A 21,082-nucleotide genomic window follows, 5' to 3' on the forward strand; every position below is an offset into this window, starting at 1 on the left:
TTTTTCAGGTGCTATTTAATTTGTTTGCCTTGTTTGTGTTTGCAGATTCGCGAAGAGGAGCTCATTTGGATCAAAAGAGCGAGGGCATCCACAATCTTGCGTTGGACCAAAGGTAGGCCCTAAAAACACTTGTTTGCTATTGTTTATTGAAGCATATTTAGAGAAAGATAGTGTCTGGTTGGTTTGCTTGTCGTTAGGTCTTCTTTAGATTCTAGGAAGGTCTATCTTGTCCGCAAGATCGACTCATTCCGTGCGACAAGATGATTTCAAAGTCATAACCCAACATCTTTGTGACCCATTTTTGTTGCTCTTTAGAGGATAATTTTTGTTCTAAAAAGTATTTAATACTATCATGATCTGTTTTTACCTTGAAGTGTCTTCCCATTAGGTAAGGTTGTCATTTCTTAAGTGCGTGTAGTATTGCCAACATTTCCTTCTCATAAATAACTTTCTTGAGGGACATTTGTTTGTATGTATGTAACCATAAAAATACCCAATCGCCTACATCAAAACTTCTTTCATTTCGATGTTGATTTGCCTGTTGTTTCATTTGATTCTGCATCAAAGTGGCGTTATCCTTTAAAAGATGGAGAACTTGTTGTTGATGCTCATTGTGATCTTTCACTGCTTGAATCTTTTTCTTCTTGATATGTCCTTCTATATTTAGAGTTTGAGGAGTGGTAATTTCTTCCATTGCATTACAAGATATGGTCAGATTCATTTCTTGATGCTCTATGTGATCTTTCACTTCTTGAACATTTTTCTTCTTGATATGTCCTTCTATCTTTTGACGAGTGGTAATTCCGGCCATTGCATTACAAGATATGGTCGGATTCATTTCTTCTTTCTTGATGTGGTCTCTCACTTCTTGAACCTTTTTCTTCTTGATATGTCCTTCTATCTTAAGAGTTTGAGGAGTAGTAATTATTTCCAATGCTTTACAAGATGTGGTCAGATTCATTTCTTCTTTCTCCGGGGTTGGTTCCTGGTGTATATACTATTCTTTTGACGTTTATTGATCTAAAAATTGATTTCGTTCTAAATAATTAGATGCAATACATACCTTTTGTAGCAGTGGTATGCCATATAGATCAAAATATCTCTCCATCTGTAGTATCCAATTTACCGGATCCTTGCCATCAAACTTCCTCATCTCGCTTTTTCTTGATTTTAGGAGCTCAATCTTGAAATGATTGTAACTCTGTAATTTTAGATCTCCAAGCTCAAATTTCGTCCTGTAGTAGCCTTCTAAATCCTCTTTCTAACCATGAAAGTCTGATCAATATTGGATTTTGTAAGGAAGCACTATGTCAAATCTCCCACGATGACCTGATTATAGACTGGTTTAGTAGAGCGAACTTGTACGAAGTGCCACATGTCACTATTTCAACCTTAGGACCTAAAATCGATACACATAAAACTATAGTCTATCCTCTATCTGCAACTTCTTACGAAATTTCAATTTGATGCTCAGAGAAAAAGTTATGACAATTTTCCCAAGGTCACCTGTTTAGGATGTAATTCAGGAGCCTGCAAAAACCCTAAATGTTTCAAATTATATCTTCGAAAATATAGCGAGACAAGATTTGAAATTTGGACCCGAGCTTCACCAAGATTTTAGTTCAAATGGGTTTAAATTTTAGAGTTTGAACCTTCATAGAACAAATATGATAGCAAAAATTCCATGATGACCTGTTTGAGATGAAATTATGGAGTTGGCAAAAACCTTAACTTCCTCAGATCATATCTTCGGAAATATAGAGAGACAAGCTCTCAAATTCCACGCGAGCTTCATATCGATTTCGTCTCAAATGGTTTTTTTTTAGCTTTTGAAACTTTGTAGCGAAACAGTTATAGCGAAAATTCTAGATGACCTGTTTGGAGCAGTGAAACCCTAGAATCCACAGCTCTGATACCAAATGTTAGGAAACTAGCTCACAAAAAGACAGACGGACACCTTAAAAATAAGCCTCTTCGAGGGGGAAACCTCCTTTACATTACACAAATGAACAATTCTTGGATGATACAAATGAAAAGACTTCCTTTCTATATATAGGAGTCTAAGGGTTCATAATATAATCAGAGCCGACATAACAATAATAATATAAGGGCACAATAATAACAATAGTGGGCTTCTATGGGGCACAATAATAACAATATGGGGACTACATGGGCACAAAAATATAATAAGGGGGTGTAGTAATAATAATAAGGGGTTACACTAGTAGTATAGGGACCTAACATAACCTGCTCTCCGCTGTGTTCTGCTTGCTCAATGATTGGTGTAGTACTTAATAAATCCAGAGGTACTGTCAGTAACCTCTATGTCCTGTATTCAATGAATTTGTCCATTTTCTCAGCACCCAATTTGAATTTTTCCAGATGACTTATTTTTGAGAACAACTTTACTGAAGCAAATAAGTCATCAAACTCATCCTCCTCATGCACGAATTTATTAACTTTCATCTGAGTGGTGAAATTGAAAGCAACCTTATTTGGGTAATATTGTCTTTTAGGGATAACAGTTAGACTCAGATCCTTTGTCTTGTTTGCTTCTTTCTCGGCATGTTTAAAATCATGCAATGAGTAGGTGTTGCAGCGAAGAGGAAAGATGGGCCACAACTGTTTCCTGGAGTCTTTAAGATTTCTAGACATCCCTTTTTCTACTATCTGGTAGGCTACTTCCCTGGCTAATAGCTTATCTAGAATTTAAAGTGGAAGGACATGAGGATCTGTAATGCTGCCAAAAACCCTAACATAGGTGAACCTCTCTTCCTCGAACCAACTGCCGATTGAGGTTAAATCAATGCTAGCCTCGTCAGACAGCCGAGGAGCAGGTTTATTAAAGATAGCTTAATGGACGGGTAGGATGAAACCATGGCAAATCCTGTATAAATGATTCTTGTATTCGGATTTCCATAAGTATTTATGGTAAATATGAATGGGGGTTGGATCTTGAACAATCCATTTCCAACCTAAGATGGGAAAGTTGGAATTGAAATAAATTGTGTCAACTATGTAAGCACTCATATAGAATGGGGGTACAACTCGGGTAGTGACATATCTGTTGTTTCCATAATCCAGTATTTGAGTAGCCATTTTATCTGATAGGATAGTTTCCCAATCCATCACAAAGGAGTTTATCGTTGCTTCTATCAATGGAACCATTTCAATAGAAAATCTAGCAGAATCGGGGCTTCCAAAGAGTCTACACATCATAGCAGCAGCATAACAATATGGAGCCGCTAAGGAGTCCACAAAATACGTACCGGATGATTCATGTTTGTGCTTGTTAGGAAAGTGTATCCATTGCTTGATAAGGTCTGATTCAGTCTGATTCTCCTTGGCGAAAGATTCCAGGAATGATTTGTTGTAGTGCCGCTGGGGATCTGGCAAGTGATACATTTTCTTGACATCTTCAGGTTTGAAGGATCCAAACATCCTTCCATCAGCTGAGAAGAAAGCTCTGTCCGTTATGTTAATGCTCTCGATTACCCATCTTACCATATCATTATATGGTAAAACCTTTGCATAGACCGCTATTCGATGGAGGAAAGAGCTGGCCAAATCATTGAGCGTGCTTTCTGATTCTTTAGTTCCATCAGTTGTTGCTTCTTCTATCTCCTTCGGATTTTCATTTTCAAGCAAAGCATATATGCCTTCTCACGAGATCTTACCAAAGCCTTGACAGGTAGTATCTGAGATTAACACCAATTTTCCTTGTCCTTGTTCCACTGTAAGGGGAGCCTTTATCTTTCGAGCTTTCTTAGACATCTTAACTAACTGCGTGATTCTGGATTTACACTGCAAAATGAGAAAGAGGATTGTAATAGGTGAAAACTTTGAGAGCAGCCAATACAACTAATTATAGGCTAAAATCAGTGTATGCGCATTAGATGCAAAAGATCTCATATTGTACATAGTCACAAAGGATGAAATCCTTAAAGGATTATAACCATAACTGCCTCTTAATGCTTTACCATAACCTCATGACGTGAAACTTTAATGCCAAATTAATATATATCGCATCGCAAGTTTTCCAACGGTCCTTTTAGAACAGGTGCCATAACTCTGCGATTTTGCGATTAGCGATTGTATTATTTTAATACTTGTAGAGCCATCGCATATCGCAAATCGGGAGTTACAAGTGCTATGTTCGAAAGAATTCTTTGTATTGTTGCGATTGCGATGAGTGATGAGCTGGCACGTAGAGTTGGCGGGTTCCTTTTCAAACTTGGCAAATCATGTTTTTCCTTTATAATTGATTTAACACTATATCGCGAGTCTTCATAGTATATATTACTTGCTTCTATTGGGAGCGTGATATGCAATATGCTATCGCGATAATTGTATCGCACCGCAAAGTTTTAACGAAGTGGTTTCAATGTTTTCCTATGGATTGGCGATATGCAATATGCGATAGCCTTATCACATCGCAAGGTTTCAACGAAATGCCATAACTTATTCTTTAGAATTAACGATATGCGAAATTCGATAGTTCTATCACATCGTATGTTTATAAATGGATTATTTCAATTTAAAACTTTGCGATGACTTTGATCGCATCGCAACTTTTCAAATGGATGTTCATTGGTCTTAAGCAATTGCGATTTGCGATGAGCGGTTCCAAGCACTCATAAAGCAATTTTTATCTGAAAAGTATGGAAAATCTATTTTTACTCAAAAAGTTTTATTGCTTTTTATATCTTAAAGGGGACCTATTTCTTGTTTAGCATCTTTAGACTAAGATTAAAAATTTGAAATGGGGGGGTTGTTGTATAACACAACAATTGGCAATTCACTGGAAGAACCAGTTATCTCTGAATAAAATAATGAAATTTCTAACACTTTCTTAAGCAGAATCAATTAAGGAAAAGAGAACTATCTTGGAATTGGTTAGATAAAAAAATTTACTCTGAATAAAACAAAGATATCAATTTTTAAATAGATAATTTTTTTACTCTGAATAAAACAAAGATATCAATTTTGCAATTTCTTTTACAAACCCTTATCATAAATATTTTTTTTTTTTAGTTTCTTCAAGCTTTGATTGGTTGTTAAAGATAAAGTAGGGGGCTCCTCCAACTTAGCTTTTAAATTTACTCTTTTGTCACAGGTAGTGCCACTGCTGCCAGCAAACTTCTATAGTCTCGATTGGGTTACATTTTAACCATCTATTATTCATTGTCCCATCCATCTAAGAGTATAATATTTTAAAGATAAATTCAGAAAGATATATATATTCATATTTTTATTTTATTATTTTATTTGATTAAAAGCCATTGCCTTGGTTTGGTAGCCAGAAGATGACAATGTCATTCACTGGTTGTAATTAAACTGAACAAGCTGGCTCGTGATGAGACCCCTTGTCTTTTGATTATAAGCCATTACATTGTTTTTGTATGCAATATTGGTAATGTCAGCTTAATTAGTTCCCTATGATTATGGTAAGTAGGCTCATAATGAGACCTCTTATCTTTTAAATCGGATATATTTTAGAATTACACTCTAAAAAATCATAAACCTAGTGGATGGGGTGAATGCTTGACTCCTTAAGAGTTTATGGATGACAATTATAGAGTTGTAGATGCTTAGTTGGAGAAAGTCCTTACCTTTTCATAAATAACCTTTCTCCACTGGTAAAACTCAAAATGATTTACTGTGTTTTCATGGTTTGAAAGATTTCACAAATTTAAAGAGGATTTCAGAGTTTCATGTTTTTTTATCTAATTTCCAAAACTATAATCATTTCCTTGAAAGTTTCTACTTTTTAAAAGTAAGTATTCACAATATTCTTTCAAAGAGCTTTTCAAAACAGTAAAAAGCCAATGATTATTATTTACAACATTATTTCTAAAAGGAAACAAAATTTGCATAAAAAATATGTACAGATAAGGAGTTACCTCCTTAGGGAAAGAATTTCTTTAGGATAAGTCCATTCACAGGAAGAGAATCTCTCCTTCCTGATAAATCTTGCAGTAAAAATGTTGATGAACCTATGTTTTCAACAATCTGAAATGGTCCAAGCCACATCTTTTGAAATTTGGTATGCTTGCCTTTTCTTCATGTGCTTTGTCCCATTTTAAAACAAGATCACCAACCTGTAGCATTTTTGAGCCGGTTGAACTTGCATCAAAAGAAGATTTAACGACTTGCTGATGTTTAGCATGAGTAATTTTGGCCTTTTCTCTTTCCTCATCTAATTTAAGAATTTAATCAAACCTTAATTGAATAGAGGAAGAAGGAGTTTCTTTAATGAATTGTACTAGGGTTAGAGATGGGAGGGATAAATTTAGTGGAATTGCAACTTCTTTCCCATACACTAAGTTAAAAGGAGAAGTACCTATTGAGGCCTTTTGAGTTATACGATCTGCCCATAATGCAAATATTAAAGATTTACGCCAATTCTTTTGGTCTTGATCAACAATGCTTTTAATAATCGTGATGAGATTTTTGTTAGTTGACTCTGCTAAGCCATTTCCTTGAGGATAGTAATTTGCAGAGTATTTTAACTTAAAACCTCTCTTAAGAGCAAATTCAACTATACTATTTCCAGAAAAATAAGATGCATTGTCAAAGATAAGCGCGTTAGGTAAACCAAACCTTGTAATGATGAACTGATCAATAAATTCGATAATCGCATCAGAATTGGCTACCTTTAGTGGAATTGCTTCTACCCACTTTGTGAAGTAGTCCGTGGCTGTGAGGATGTATCTGTGTTGCTTGGAAGAATGTGGAACGATCTCTCCTATAATATCAAGCCCCCACTATTCAAATGGTTGCTCAATGTTAACTGGTTGTAAAGGAAAGGTTGGTTTCCTTTGTCTCCCGCTAGCAGTTTGGCATATCTTACATTTCCTCACGTAGTCATGGGCATCTTTGAACAAAGTCGGCCAATAATATCCAGCATGTAGTATTTTGTGGGCTGTAGTGTCTCCTCCAAAATGTCCACCTGTTGGGCCATCATGTAGTTCTTGCAAAACCATTTGTGCTTCAGCTTTTTCAAGGCATCTTAACAAAACAGAATCATAGTTTCTTCTGAATAACACATTATCAATGATTTCATAGTGTTTGGCTTTTAACCTTAAGGCACGTTTGTTTTTGTAGCTGAATTCAGGGGGAGCATATCCATTTTTTAAATAAAAGATCAGATCAGCATATTGAGATTCAGAGTCAATGATACTTATCTCGTTTACTTGTGCAGTACTATCTGAATCTTCATGATCTGGTATATTGGAAGCTCCTGCGAGTAACCTGCAAAAACCTTGACCTCTAATAATTTTCGCTGCTTTAATATCAATGTCATACTCTTGTAAAGCTGTTACCCAGTTAGCTTTTTTCTCTCCTACTTCTCTTTGAACTAGCAATTGTCTCATTGCGGAGAATGGGACTATTACTTTAGTGTGTGTTTTTAGGAGGAATGGTCTAAAATGTTTGATAGACTTAAATACAATGAAAGCTTGTTTCTCAACTTCTAAATAATTGAGCCCAACACCCTGTAAATTAGAACTAAAGAACGATATAGGTGCTTCCACCTACTGATCAAACAATGTAAACTTTGAAACGAGCACTGATACTGTTATTTGTTTCGTAGAGATAGCAAAAAATTGACCCGATTTTGAAAAGGGGCGATGCAGAACACATATTTTTTTAGAGCATAGTTTTTGGCACTTTAAATAACCGATAGGGTTACCCGTTTCGTAAGAGTAGTAAAAACCTGACCCGATTTTGAAAAGTGGTTATGCACAATAGAATTTTTTTTTTGAAAGCATATTTTGACACATTAATTTTTTTTATGTATTAAATATAAATATTTATTTTTAAATGTTAGTGATTTTCATGCTGATTTTGAAACATGTTGATGCAACATACCTTTTTTTTAGAGGACTTATTTTTCACATTTTAAAATTTATTATGTCCATTTTTTTTATGATTACTTAACAAATTTTCAAGTTGTTTTATTTTTATTTTTTTAAATGTTGATTAGTTAAAAAAAAATATAAATATATATATTAAAAAAAAGACAATAAATAAAATAAAAAATGTAATTTTTTTTCTTCATAAACCATAAAAGAATTTGGAAAAAAAAAAAAAAAAAACTAAGAAAAAAAATAAAAACAAATTAGATTAAAGAAAAATAGAAAATTAACCAAAAAAAATTTAAAAAATCAGTAAAAACCAATATTAAAAAAAAACTCAAATTATAGAAAAATAAAATAAAATTAAAAATAAAAAATTTAAAAATATATGTCTTTTCAAATTAAAATAAAATAAAAACAAAAAAACATTTAAAGTTTATAAAGAAATATGTATTTTTATTAAAAAAAAAACATATATGTTTTTTTATTTAAAAACTATATATATATAAAGGAAAAAAAGAGTATATTCTAAACATTTTTTGTTTTATTTAAAAAAAAAAAAAAAAAAAAAAAAAAACAAATTGTTAAAAAAAAAAAAGTTGCCCGCCTGCCACTCGTTGTGATGCAGCCCTGGGTGGAGGGCTTGTACGCAAACCCTTCTCCCAGGGCCACACCACCACGGGTGATTTTTTTTATTAAAAAGAAATCGTTAAAAAAAATTCATATTTTTTAACAATTTGTTTGTTTGTTTTTTTTTGTTTATATATCTATATATATATATATACATTAAATTTGTTTAAAAAAAATATTTTTTTTTAATAATTAAAAAAAAAATTTAAAAAACAAAATTAAATTTTTTTAATAATTAAAAAAAAGGAATTTTGTTTAAAAAAATTATTATTATTATTATTTTTTAAATAAAAATGTAAGTTTAATAAAAATAATAATAATAATAATAATTTTTCTGAATTGGTCTACTTCTATATTGATACAAAATATGCTTACAGCGAGGCAAAGGCCTCGAGAGTTCTAGCCCATGAAACGGCATACTTATAAAAAACGTTTGACAAACTGACCCGAGGACTTACATAAAGACTAGCTTCAAGACTTGGAATAACTGAAATCCATAACGAAAGACTTAGTGCCTAGACAATGACCAAAATCTGACTTGTAAACCAGATTGTTCACCCGCATTCGGGATAATAATAATAATAATAATTTTTTAAATCAAAAATACATATTTCTTTATAAACTTTAAATGTTTTTTTTTTGTTTTTTAAATTAATTTGAAAAAAATATATATTTTTAAAATTTTCATATATATATAATAATTTGAGTTTATTTTTGTTTTTTAATGTTTTTAATATTAATTTTCCCCTCTTTTTTTTGGTTAATTTTTTATTTATTTATTTATTTTTTTTAAAGTTTGTTTTTAATTTTTTTCCTAGTTTTTCTTAATGTTATGTTTTGTTTGTTTGTTTTTTTTTTGGTCAAATTCTTACCCACTTAATTTTATTGTTTGTTTCTTTTTACAAGATTTATTTATTTTCCATTTTTTTTAAAATATGGTTTTTTACTTTTTATTTGTTTATAATTTTTAGTTTTTTAATTCTTATTTTTTATAGGTTAATTTTTATTTTTATTGATATTTTTATTTTTTGTTGTTGTTGTTTTTGTTTTATTTTTTTGTTTGTTTTTGTTTTGTTTTGTTTTGTTTTTTTTTTTTTTTTTTTTATATATATATATATATATCTATATATATATTTTTAATATATATTTTGTTATTTTTTTAACCATTTATTTATTTTGTGTGTGTATTTTTTTGAAATTTTAATATTTATTCGGGGTCATGATAAAATATTTTACGTCATTATTTCGAAATGTTGAAATTTTACCATTGAAAAAAAAAAGTATTATCCCAGCGTCAACACTTTTCGTTTTGAGGGTGTTTTTTGCACAAAATTTACCATTGAAAAAAAAAGTGTTATTCGAACATCAACAATTCGTTTTGAGGGTGTTTTTTGGACAATTTTTGCACAAAAAATTGGTTTTCACCGCCATTTTTAAAACATGTTGAAAATTTATCTAGAAAAACAAGTGTTATTCTGGCATCAACACTTTTCATTTTTAGCACTGTTTTTTATGTTTTTATGGGGTTTTTTGGCCAGAGTTCTCGTTTTGAGTTTATAGTCCCTGTATCAATGTTTACATTGTTATTATTGATCTGTGTTAAAACATCAACATAAGATGATTGAGTGGCGAAAGTGTACAAAATAAAATGACTAGAAAAATTCGGAGTATTTAATGCAGAAGCATTAATGATTGCTTGTTTGATTGAATCAAAGGCTTCCCTTTCGTTATGTCCCCATTTGAAGACTGAATTTTTCTTAATCATAGTTTGTAAGGGTAAAACAATGTGAGAAAAATCAGGAACAAACCTTTTTACAAAATTTATCTGTCCCAAGAATGATTGCATAGATTTCTTATTATGTGGTAGAGGGATATCAGAAATCTCCTTAATCCTATCAGGATCAATATATATGCCATTCTTGGATACAATAAACCCTAAGAGTTTACCTTCATTAAGAGCAAAGAATGATTTTTTAGGATTTAAGGAGATCCCATACTTTTTGCAACGTTCAAAGATTTGTTTTAAATCATACAAATGGTTGCTCTTTTTCTTAAAATAGACAATTATGTCATCTAAGTAAACAACGACTGTTTTATTGATCAAACCTTTGAAAGCTATGTCCATAGCTCTTTGGAAAGTAGCTCCAACATTTATCAAACCAAAAGGCATTTTCTGATAAGCATATGTTCCCCATTTGGTTCTGAATGTAGTCTTTAATCTATCATCTGGATGTACCAAGATCTGATTATATCCTGAAAAACCATCAAGAAAAGACATTAATTCTGAGCCAACTACTAATTGAAGTATCTGTTCCATGGTTGGTAATGGGAAATTATCTTTTTGACAAGCCTTATTAAGATTTCTAAAATCTATACAAATTCTAATCTCACCATTCTTTTTCCTGACAGGTACCAAATTTGAGACCCATTTCGAATGTCTGACAGGAAAGATTATTTTGGCTTTAAGGAGTTTGTTCAACTTTGATTTGATTTGACTCTCAAGATTAGGGTGAATTTTCCTTAACTTCTGTTGGACAGGTTTTTCATTGGAAATCATTGGAATAGTATGTTGAATTATAGAGGTATCATAAGTTTTCAGATCCTCATAATTCCAAGCAAAAACATTTTTATATTTTCTTAATAAACTGATAAAGGCAACTCTTTCATCAGGTGAAAGTCCAAGTCCTAGATTGACATTTTGTGGTTTGGCATCAGTGCCAAGGTTTATTAATTCAAATCTTAAGGTTGAACTTTGAAGCTTTGAATTAGTGACCCTTTTGAATCTATCCTTAATATCATAAAGATCTTCCAGTTTCACCACATATTTAGGAATAGGATTTTCATTATGTTTTTGCTTTAATTGTAGATCATGTTCATTTTCATCAATGATTTGATCTTCATAAGATTCCTCAGATGTTAAGAAATTCAAGATATCTTGATCATGATTGAACACACGCCAATTGGTGACATTATCAGGGATGGATGGTCTAAAAATTAATTCAACAGAAAATCTATCTGGACTATAATCATCAGATGGGAGGAGCCTAGAAGCTACATTAGCCAGGAGATCTGCTGCTACATTTTGTGATCTGGGAATAGGAGAGATATCAAATGCTAGAAAATGAGAAATAAGATCTTGAGCGAGTGACTAATAATGTTTGAGGTTTTTTGAAAGATAGTGAATAGAATTTCTTACTTGTTTTATCACTATTTCAAAATCACCAAACGCTTTCAGATATTTCACATTAAGACTTATTGCTTTATAAAGACCTTGAATCAAGGCTTCATATTCAGTAGTATTATTGGTACATTCAAATTCTAACCTACATGATAACATTGTTTTTTCTCCTTCAGGACTGACTAAAATACATCCTGCTCCTGCACCATCATTAGATTTAGATCCATCAAAGTATAAAGACCAAAATAAAGGCTTATCTACAGGTTTATCTACAATTTTATTTACAAGCTTATCTACAACATTAACACACTTAGAAGTATCAGTCTGTGAAAAATTCTCAACTTGTGATGTGACATTATTGACCAAAAAAGGTGATTGTTGAGCATCAAAATTCCCAAAAAATGATTCAGCTGAATAGTTTCCAAGAATATTATTATTGAAGGCCACTGGTTCATTATCTTCTTCAAATTCCGTTACTGTGTGAGTCAAATGTTTTTCGCGATCAATTCTGATTTGATTTGGTTTCCCATTATAGGGAAGCCACATGTGAGACCAATCAGTTGAAATATAACCATGAAGTTTTTCAGACCAATCTCTGCTAAGGATCAAACCATAAAACTCAGGGATGTCAGCAATTAATATATCAATTTTTTGGACAACCCCGGGATTAACATAGAATCTGATAGTAACTAAATTTATTTTCCTAAAACTTGAACCTTAGTTCGATCTAATTGGACAATATGAATTGCAGACTTCTGGGGTTCAATATTTAACTTGGAGCAAACTGATGCTGGCATTATGTTTGATGAAGCCCCTGAATCAATCAAGCAGTTATGCAAATTTCTATTGTAGATCTCATAAGTCAAGAGAAAAGGAGGGGTATGAGAATTTGACCTATCCCCAATTAAAACAACATCAGTAGAATCTACTTTATCAGATGGTGGTCTACCCGATCCTTTGGCAGCCTTGGATAATACACTAGTGGGAAGAGGAGAAGAAGGTACTGCATTTAATTCTTTAAGCAACAACTTTTGTTGATGCTTGAGCTTGCTAAGTTCATGCAGAGAAATATTTGCTCGAGTCTTCTTCATATCTTCAATCATGTTATAATCCATGGGATCTGAAACTACGAGAGATTTTGATGATGAGGGAGGGTTGGACGAAGATGGTTGATTGTGGGGAGACGCAACTGGAGCTTTCTTTGCGGGAACTTTCTCTTTAGTAACAAGATTTGAGTTTTTCTTCTTTTGATTTGATTGATTAGGCTCTACTATACTTTTACTTCTGGTGTTTACTGGCAGAGCTTCCTATTCACTTTCATTATCAGAGTTGGGTAGGATAAAGTCCCACATTCCATGACATTCAACTGTTTCATCTTCTTCTGTTTCTTCAGCTGATAAAACTGTATCTTCTTCTTCATCATCATCCAAGTCAGATTCTACATTAGATATAGCATTAGGTGGTTTAGGATCAGTTGGCTGATTTCTTTTAAAATTCCTAAATGGTCTTTTCATAGAAGTTTCAGCTACCTGCTTTTTTATTTCAACCATTTCATTAGACATAGTTTTAAGAACTTTTTGTAAGCCTTCCATGTCATATGGATCCTTGGTTGCTTTCTTCTTTGAATCATCTCTAAAGGTAACTTTCTTGGATTTCCTTTCTTCTAGAGCGTTTTTCTTTTCCAAAGCAAGGATATGTTTTTCAACAGCTATTACTTCCTTCATATTTTCTGCTAATGTTGGTTTGGCAGCCCTATCAACGAAGATGGCTATGTTTGAAGGCAGAGTAGAAATGTACCATTCATTTCAGACCTCCTCACTAGGCTTGGATGCCACAGGTATTTATTAAATAACTCATTGAAGTGTGAGTTGAAGTCCTTAATGGGCTCTTTTGATTCGCCTTTCAGGTTGGAGAGGTCATTAATCAAAGTTTTTGTAGACCTATCGTCTCCAAACTTAGTTAGAAATTGCTCTTGGAAAGCATCCCAACTATTGATAGAACCTGGTGGTAATGAAAAGTACCATGATCCTGCTGCTCCTTGTAGAGTGTATGGAAATAGTCTAACAACAACATCTTCTTCCGTTACTCCATTCAAGTTAATTGATAACATGAAATTGTTTATATGTTCTTCCGCTAATAGGCCATTGTTAGGATTAAATTTAGGTAGCCATTTTTCAGGATGTGTTGGCAATTGGGTCAAAGGTGCAGGTATTTTGACAGCTCCTGGGTTGGTCTATGGCCTTGGTTGAGGTTGATTATGTGCCATTGTTGAGATATTAGTAGAAGAGGGTGACGAAGCAGTTGAAAGTGATTGGGTAGAGGATGTTGAAGCTCCTGTACCTGTTTGGACTATGATCTGAAGTTGGGAAACAGATGTATGACCTTGCAATGGTATGGATGGAATGGATGATGATGAGGACAAAGTCTCACTGTTAGATTTTGATGGTGTCTTTCTAGCCCTTTTTCGACTTGGTAGAGGGAATTCAACTGGTGGAATGCCAAGATTTTCACTCTTTGCCCTAGTAAGCGGCTGCGATGGGATATATTGGGAAGTAACACTGCCTTGGAAACCTCAGATTCTTCTTGGGATATTGAAATCCCTTGGAGTTTATGAATCAAAGATTGTACTTCAGGAGGTTTAAGAGAAGAACTGTCTGGCTTGTTTAGGGTTTCAGCGGTGGGTTTTGTATTTTTATTTTCAACTTCTCGCTTAGGAATAGGAGATTTAGAATGCAAAGGAGAAGTTGGAGGTGATGGTGAGGGAGTTTTACTCTTAGAATGGCCTATAGATTTAGATTTACTCGCCATTCACAGTCAAGCCCTCCTTCTAGCGCCAAAAATGTTGATGCCTCGAAAATCATAGCACCAACATTGGGGGATAACCACCCGGTCTGGACCTTAGTGCAGCTCCTTCTCCATTTGGTATGGTGGCTCCGACTGGATATTATGGGACCAGTTTCCCAATAAAGTATGATTTGATGAATGGGTGTTTTAAATGTATAAAAAGATGATAGGTGGTTTAATCTATAAGCTCTAAAATATACATATATATCTATATAACCCAGGTGATCTCATAATAATGTGATTATTGATGATTCCTAGCAGACAAATGATAATATAGATTATTCACTTATCTACAGAAAGATGTATTTAAATGATGATTACTTTGAATAAGAAATTAAACAAAGTAATGTGAAAACATATCGCATAACATACTAATATTTATCGTTGACATATGTATACAATATAACAATTCTAGATCATTCAGAAATGAAATAATACAGAGTTGTTTGAAACATGAGAATATATCAACAATAACAAATCAATGGAATGCTAATTACATAAAACAAGACAAAAATAACAATGATAGAAGTACCATATGCATTTGAGTCTCGTTATGCAAGTAACAATCTGGTTCAATCTTCTTATTCTGAAAACTCCAAGAAGATACAAAAATGCAAGTCTTTATGAAGCTCTTTCACAACAAGTCTTAACCTTGATCCACGACATATAAAAAATAAATTAAGAAGTGCAGAAGTGAAAACTTCTCATGTCTAGTTTTATACAAATTGAGGACCCTTTCTAAAATGACATGAAAGGGTCTTTATAGTAAAATTAAAAACAAACTGTCCATAAAAATTGCTGAGAGTTGTTGGAACTGCCTTCATCAAAATATGGGATTTGAATTTCAAAAATAGAATCGCGATAACCTTTGAAGAGATTCATCACATCTATGTTTTCTCTTGTATCTTCAATTGACAAATCGAGAGCATGGTTTGGATTTATGGAGGATGACTCATCCTGGAGTGTAACTATCCTGTGTATGTGGCCTCTGAGAGCTCGGGCATCATGCGATCAACGACATCAAAAAGGCACTTGATAGTCATCTGTTGGTTGGGTGGCTTGACCACAAAGGACCAATGCACATCCCAGTTAAGACTTTGTACTCTGTTGAGCTACTCCTCCTTGGTGTCCAAATCTTGCTTCCGTTGCTTCTCTAAAACTTTCTTCTTTGGAATATTTCCAGGGGAACATTCATAAATTAAATTGGCACCATATAAGTTATTATTCACCAGCTCAATAACATTATTCATTATAGCCCTGACCCTGGAGGTAGCTCTTTCTGATTTTATCAACTGTGTTTCCCATTCTGAAAACAATATCTCTTTATGAGGCTCTTCAATTTTAGGTAATTTAGCAACTCTTCCATCTTCTGTGCTTTTCCAGGAGAGATAATTTGTGACTTTATCATCAGCATCTTCAAATTCTAACCTAGTATTGACTACTTGGTCAATTAGTGATGTCATTGTGATGCATAATGGATCAATAAGAGATATTTTCTAGCAAAGTAGATTCAACTGTTGAGATAAAGCCTTATTTGCCTCTAAGGCTTCCTTCTTAAACTCTTCAACCTTGGGATAATCTTTGAATTGTTCTATAGAGAGTTGTAACTACGTAATTTGCTCTTTGTTGGCTTAGTGGGGCCTGACCTAGGTTCATAGGTGATTTAGCTAAGCAAATCCTGATACTATTGGCCCTTTCGGCAACAGTCCGTGGAGCGTGGACTGAGGTCTCACACAAAGTAGTATGGGAGGGTGCTAGAACTAGATTTCTTCACCCTTGGGATGTCTGATGGGCTTCTGGAGGTCCACGATCTGACCTGTTGCTGCGCGCATTTGCGATCCCTTCGCGACTTGCGGTGCGGCTTCCGCGCAGCCCTACTTGGGGCGTGACCCGTATAATACCCACGATCCTTGCTAATTAACCAATTACTTAACTCGTATGCATAAGATTTATGGTTATTACAACATATTTATCAATTATATCAGTGCGTGCAATACATAACCGAATACACACATAAAGAAGATAATGCACAACAAATACACAGGAATAGAAATCAACTTCTCTTTTATTAATCTTCAATCTTTCTTACAAACCCGTCACCGCCCTGCGCACTCAGCTACAGGGGTCCATGCACTCAGCTACGAACTCTACTAGGCCTTTGCGTGCTCGGCTGCAGAGCCTTTTCCTCCTACTACAACCCAAGACACTTAGGATTCTACTCTAAGCTTGAACCATTCCTTCACTATTATCTCTATCCATTACTCCTTAACTAACTTTACAACTTAGAGCCTTGCTCTATTTATACAATCCCATGGTCCGCGGGCCATGGGTAGGCCGACTTTCCACTATTTTACAATACAATGTTTAGGGTGGACAATCCTATGACTTAATTGTACACTTAGCGCTCCGCGCCCGCAATTCGCAGAGTTTTACAACATCTCTAACCAAAACTTGGGCTTTGAGCCCCAAAAATCTGCTGTGGGGGGATTCCATGCCCAACAGGCCCCCAACAGAATCATCGCGACTTGTCCCGAGTCACTCTGCTGGTGCGGTGATCCTGGCACAGATCCCCACCAACTATTCCTACACTGCCCGGAGGTCCGTGACGCACTATTCTGTTGTTTGTTGGACCTGTTATATGCGCTCTTCTGTTGCTTTTGCATCATTCGTGTCTGACTCGTGTCCTTTCTTTGGTATTTGTTTTTGGTGCTTGTGTTTATAATCCGCGCCCTTGTCCGGCTCATCGGGTCGTGAAGACTGTGCTTCAGTTAGTTAGTCAGATAGCCGGCCCACCCATCTAGGGCTTCAGGCGACTGCCATTTACTTTTCTTGGGAAGGGTTCTCCATTAAGTTTGACTAGCTGGACCATGCCTCCGTTTGTGACCTCTTTTACCACATATGGTCCCAACCAATGCATTCTGAACTTTCCCAGAATTTTTTCGAACTTGCTGCCAAAAGTAGCACTAAATCATTTACCTTGAAGGTGTGCAACTTGATATGGCGGTCGTGCCAAGCCTTTTCATGCTGCTTTTGTACCTGTTGGTGAAATCCAGCTAGAAACCATTCTTCCTCGAGTTCTTCTAGTTACGCGAGCCTTTCTTCCAGAGCTTCGCGGTTCGTCATGCTTGTAAGCGTTGCTATTCGCAGACTAGGTATGATATATTCCATTGACATGACTACTTTTGTACCATAGACCAAACGAAAGGGTGTCTGTCCCGTCAATTTCTTGCACGTTGTCTTGTACGCCCATAACACAGCGGGTACACGCAGGTCCTAGTCATCCCACTGTGCATTACATACTTTGGTCAGCGCAGTCTCCAATATTTTATTGAGTGCTTCTAATGTTCCATTGGCCTGTGTGTGGTATGGTGTACTTTTCTGGTGATAAACCTGGAACTCTTCTGTGAGTGCGCTGATGGTTTCATTCAAGAAATGTGTGTCGCGATCGCTTATTAAGATTTTCGGGCATCCAAATCATGTCAACACGTTTTCGAATAAGAACTTTGTAGTCGTAGCGGCCGTGCAGTCCTTGACCGGTTGTGCTTCCACCCATCGTGTCAGGTACTTCGTCGTGGTGATGATGTAGTGTGCACCCGTCTTTCCCTGAGGTTTGATTGGGCCCACAAAGTTGATTTCCCATTTCTCAAATGGCTACAATTTCATTTGGAGATTTAGTGGCATCTCATCCCTTCGTGATGGTTTTCCCGTCCTTTGACATATATCGCAGGCCTTACAATGCGCTTTCGAATCTTGGTGTAGAGTCGACCACCATAACCCTGTGCGAAGAATCTTTTGTGCGGTTGCATGTCCTGCATAGTGTCCTCCTGCAGAGCCCCCATGTGCTTCTGCGAGGATCTAACCTCGTTCAAATTTACGTACGTATCTTCGCAATACCTCATCGTTTCCCATCTTGTAGAGGTGCCCCACGATGATAGAAAATTCCACTGTACGCACCATCAATTCCTTCTTCTGTTGGATTGAGTAGTCCTTTGGTGCAGTCCCTGTTGTTAGAAAATGGATTATGTCTTCGAAGTGTCTGTATATGACGCGTACTGCAAAGAGCCATGCATCAAGTAGTCACTCCTCCAAATTTGTTAGTTCCTCGCCCATCTCAATTCGTGACAAGTGGTTTGGTCATGCGTTTAAGCATCTTGGCTTGACTATGACCTCAAAATCATATTCTTGAAACAATAAAATCCATCTGCATATGCGCCCCCCAGCATAGGCTTGTTCACCAAGTATTTCAACGCGAAATGGTCGGTATACATCTTGAAATGTCCGCCAAGTAAATAGTGTCGGTATTTCTAGAGCGTGTACACCATTGCTAACCCCTTGCGTTTGGTGGTAGAGTAGTTCTTTTCTGCTTTGAACAATCTTCGACTCGCAAACGCGATCGGGTGATCCACACCTTCCGCGCCCTCCTATGTGAGTATGGCTCCCAACACGATACACGACGCATCAACATGTACATGAAATTCCACGTCCCATTTCGGGAAGACCAAAATTGGCACAGAGGCCAATTTCCCCTTTAGGACATCCAAACTCTTCATGCAATCATCATTCTAGCAATATGTAACATCTTTTTCAATAGCTTTTCCATTGGCGTGGTAATTTGGGCATAACTTTTGATAAACTTCCTATAGTATCCAGTGTGTCCCAAGGTAGTGCGTAGTTGTTTAACACTTCACGGTGCTTCCAAATTGAGGATAACGACAATCTTCACAGGGTCCACCATTAGTCCTTGTTTGTAGACCACATGTCCTAGTAGGTTTCCAAAGGGAACAAGGAATGTGCACTTCTTCAGGTTCAGCGCAATCTGGTGTCGATGGCAAGTATCCAACATCAAACGTAAGCTTGCTACATGGTGCTTAACTAATCCAAAAACAGTCCAATCATCCAAATAGACCTCTAAAAATTTGTGGATGTATTCTTTGAACGCGGCTACCACAATGCGCGAAAATATAGCTGGCGCATTCTTCAGTCCAAACGGCATCACGGTGTATTGAAAGCATCCCTATTCTGTTGTGAAGGTCGTCTTGCTCCTGTCTTCTGGCGCGATCTTGTTCTGATGGTACCTTGGTCCATTTCGCGAGGTGCTTGCGCGGATCATCTCGTCCGTCATATTTTTCTACTAGTCGTACTTGAGGTTGTCCAAACCGTAGGTGCATCATCCTTCTGCATCCGCGCTAGTCTTCAAAAGTTCCTTGATGCGTACCCCACCATCGTGCGAGCGTTGCGCACAGTGCCCACTTCAGCACATCGAACCGCTGCTACTCTGGTACTGCACTTTTGAATTTTCTCAGAAATTCATCCACCTCTAACAATCCATCATATGTCGACAACTCCCTTGCCTCTGTTGTTACGCAATGTAATGACCTGATCATCATGTTGTAGTTCAGTGTTGTTACTTCGTGTAGCCAATTCTGCCATTGCTCTATCTCTTCGTCGGAATCCAAAGTGCAAGAGATTTCACGCTCCCACGAAAGCCTTCCATCTGCCGTCGGATTCACCCAATCCTCACCTTGTGCAGTTATCTTATAGATACAGTCAAGATCATCATCACTATCGTCGTCGCGCACCGACTCAGTGTATCGTGCTCCTTCGGCTGGGTCTAGCGTATTACTACGCGTAGTGACTTTTTATCAAAGGTCATTTTGCGCTTCTTCAGAATTATGACTCCATTCATATCGGTAGCCCAGTATATTCCTAGTAGCGCGGGATAGGGATTACTGTCATCAACAATCTCTATCACTTCAAAATCTGCCTGCACACTTGTGCATTCAATATCAACTGTCACCCCTTGCAATATTCCCATGGGAATAATCTTCTGTTGGTTCGCCATTCGTAACTGAATAGGGGACCATTGCAACGCGATTCTGCCCATGCATTCCCATGTTTGCTTTGGTAGTACAGTCACGTCCGAACCCAGGTCCAGGATTACCTGATCCATTTCGTACTCATCTATTTGCGCAAACAACCTCATCTCGCTTACTGTACGCAATGCATGCTTTCCCAGTTTTCGGACCATGTGCAGTTCTCCTAACCCCGCACACCTAGTGATAAGTTCCTGTAGTCCTTTGACTGCCTTGTTGTCGCGCAACAGTTTCATGCATGTCTCCAGAAAGGTAGTGAGCATTGAAGGATCCATCCCTGGTTATAGTTGATCCTTACTACATGAAGTGGAGGCCTCTACGAAGCTCTTCTTAGCTTCCATGAATGTCTCCTTCACGCATTCTAAATCAAACTTGGGTTCCTTTGTAGGAGCCTTGCGAACCCACGTGCTTTCTTGTGGCTACTTCCCTTTATCATCTCCCATTGTCACACTGCTCCTGAGCATCATGTTTACATTTGGGTCTTCTTCGCATGGTTTAAACCTCATCATTTGTAAATTCTGGGTTGGAGGGGGTTGGAGTACCACCTTTTCGTGCATCTTCGCTATTAGCGAAGGGCAATCTTCCGCCTCATGATCAAACTGATTACAGTACCAACATGATATCCTAGTCGGGTTCGTACAATCGCGGGCATAATTCCTTGGCCCTTTGCAATTGTAACATATTATCTGGTCGCGACC

The sequence above is a fragment of the Pinus tabuliformis genome, chromosome 6 (assembly GCF_031772625.1).
Source record: "Pinus tabuliformis cultivar Carrire ecotype Pingquan chromosome 6, CPIR1, whole genome shotgun sequence".
NCBI classification, from domain to species: Eukaryota; Viridiplantae; Streptophyta; class Pinopsida; order Pinales; family Pinaceae; genus Pinus; species Pinus tabuliformis.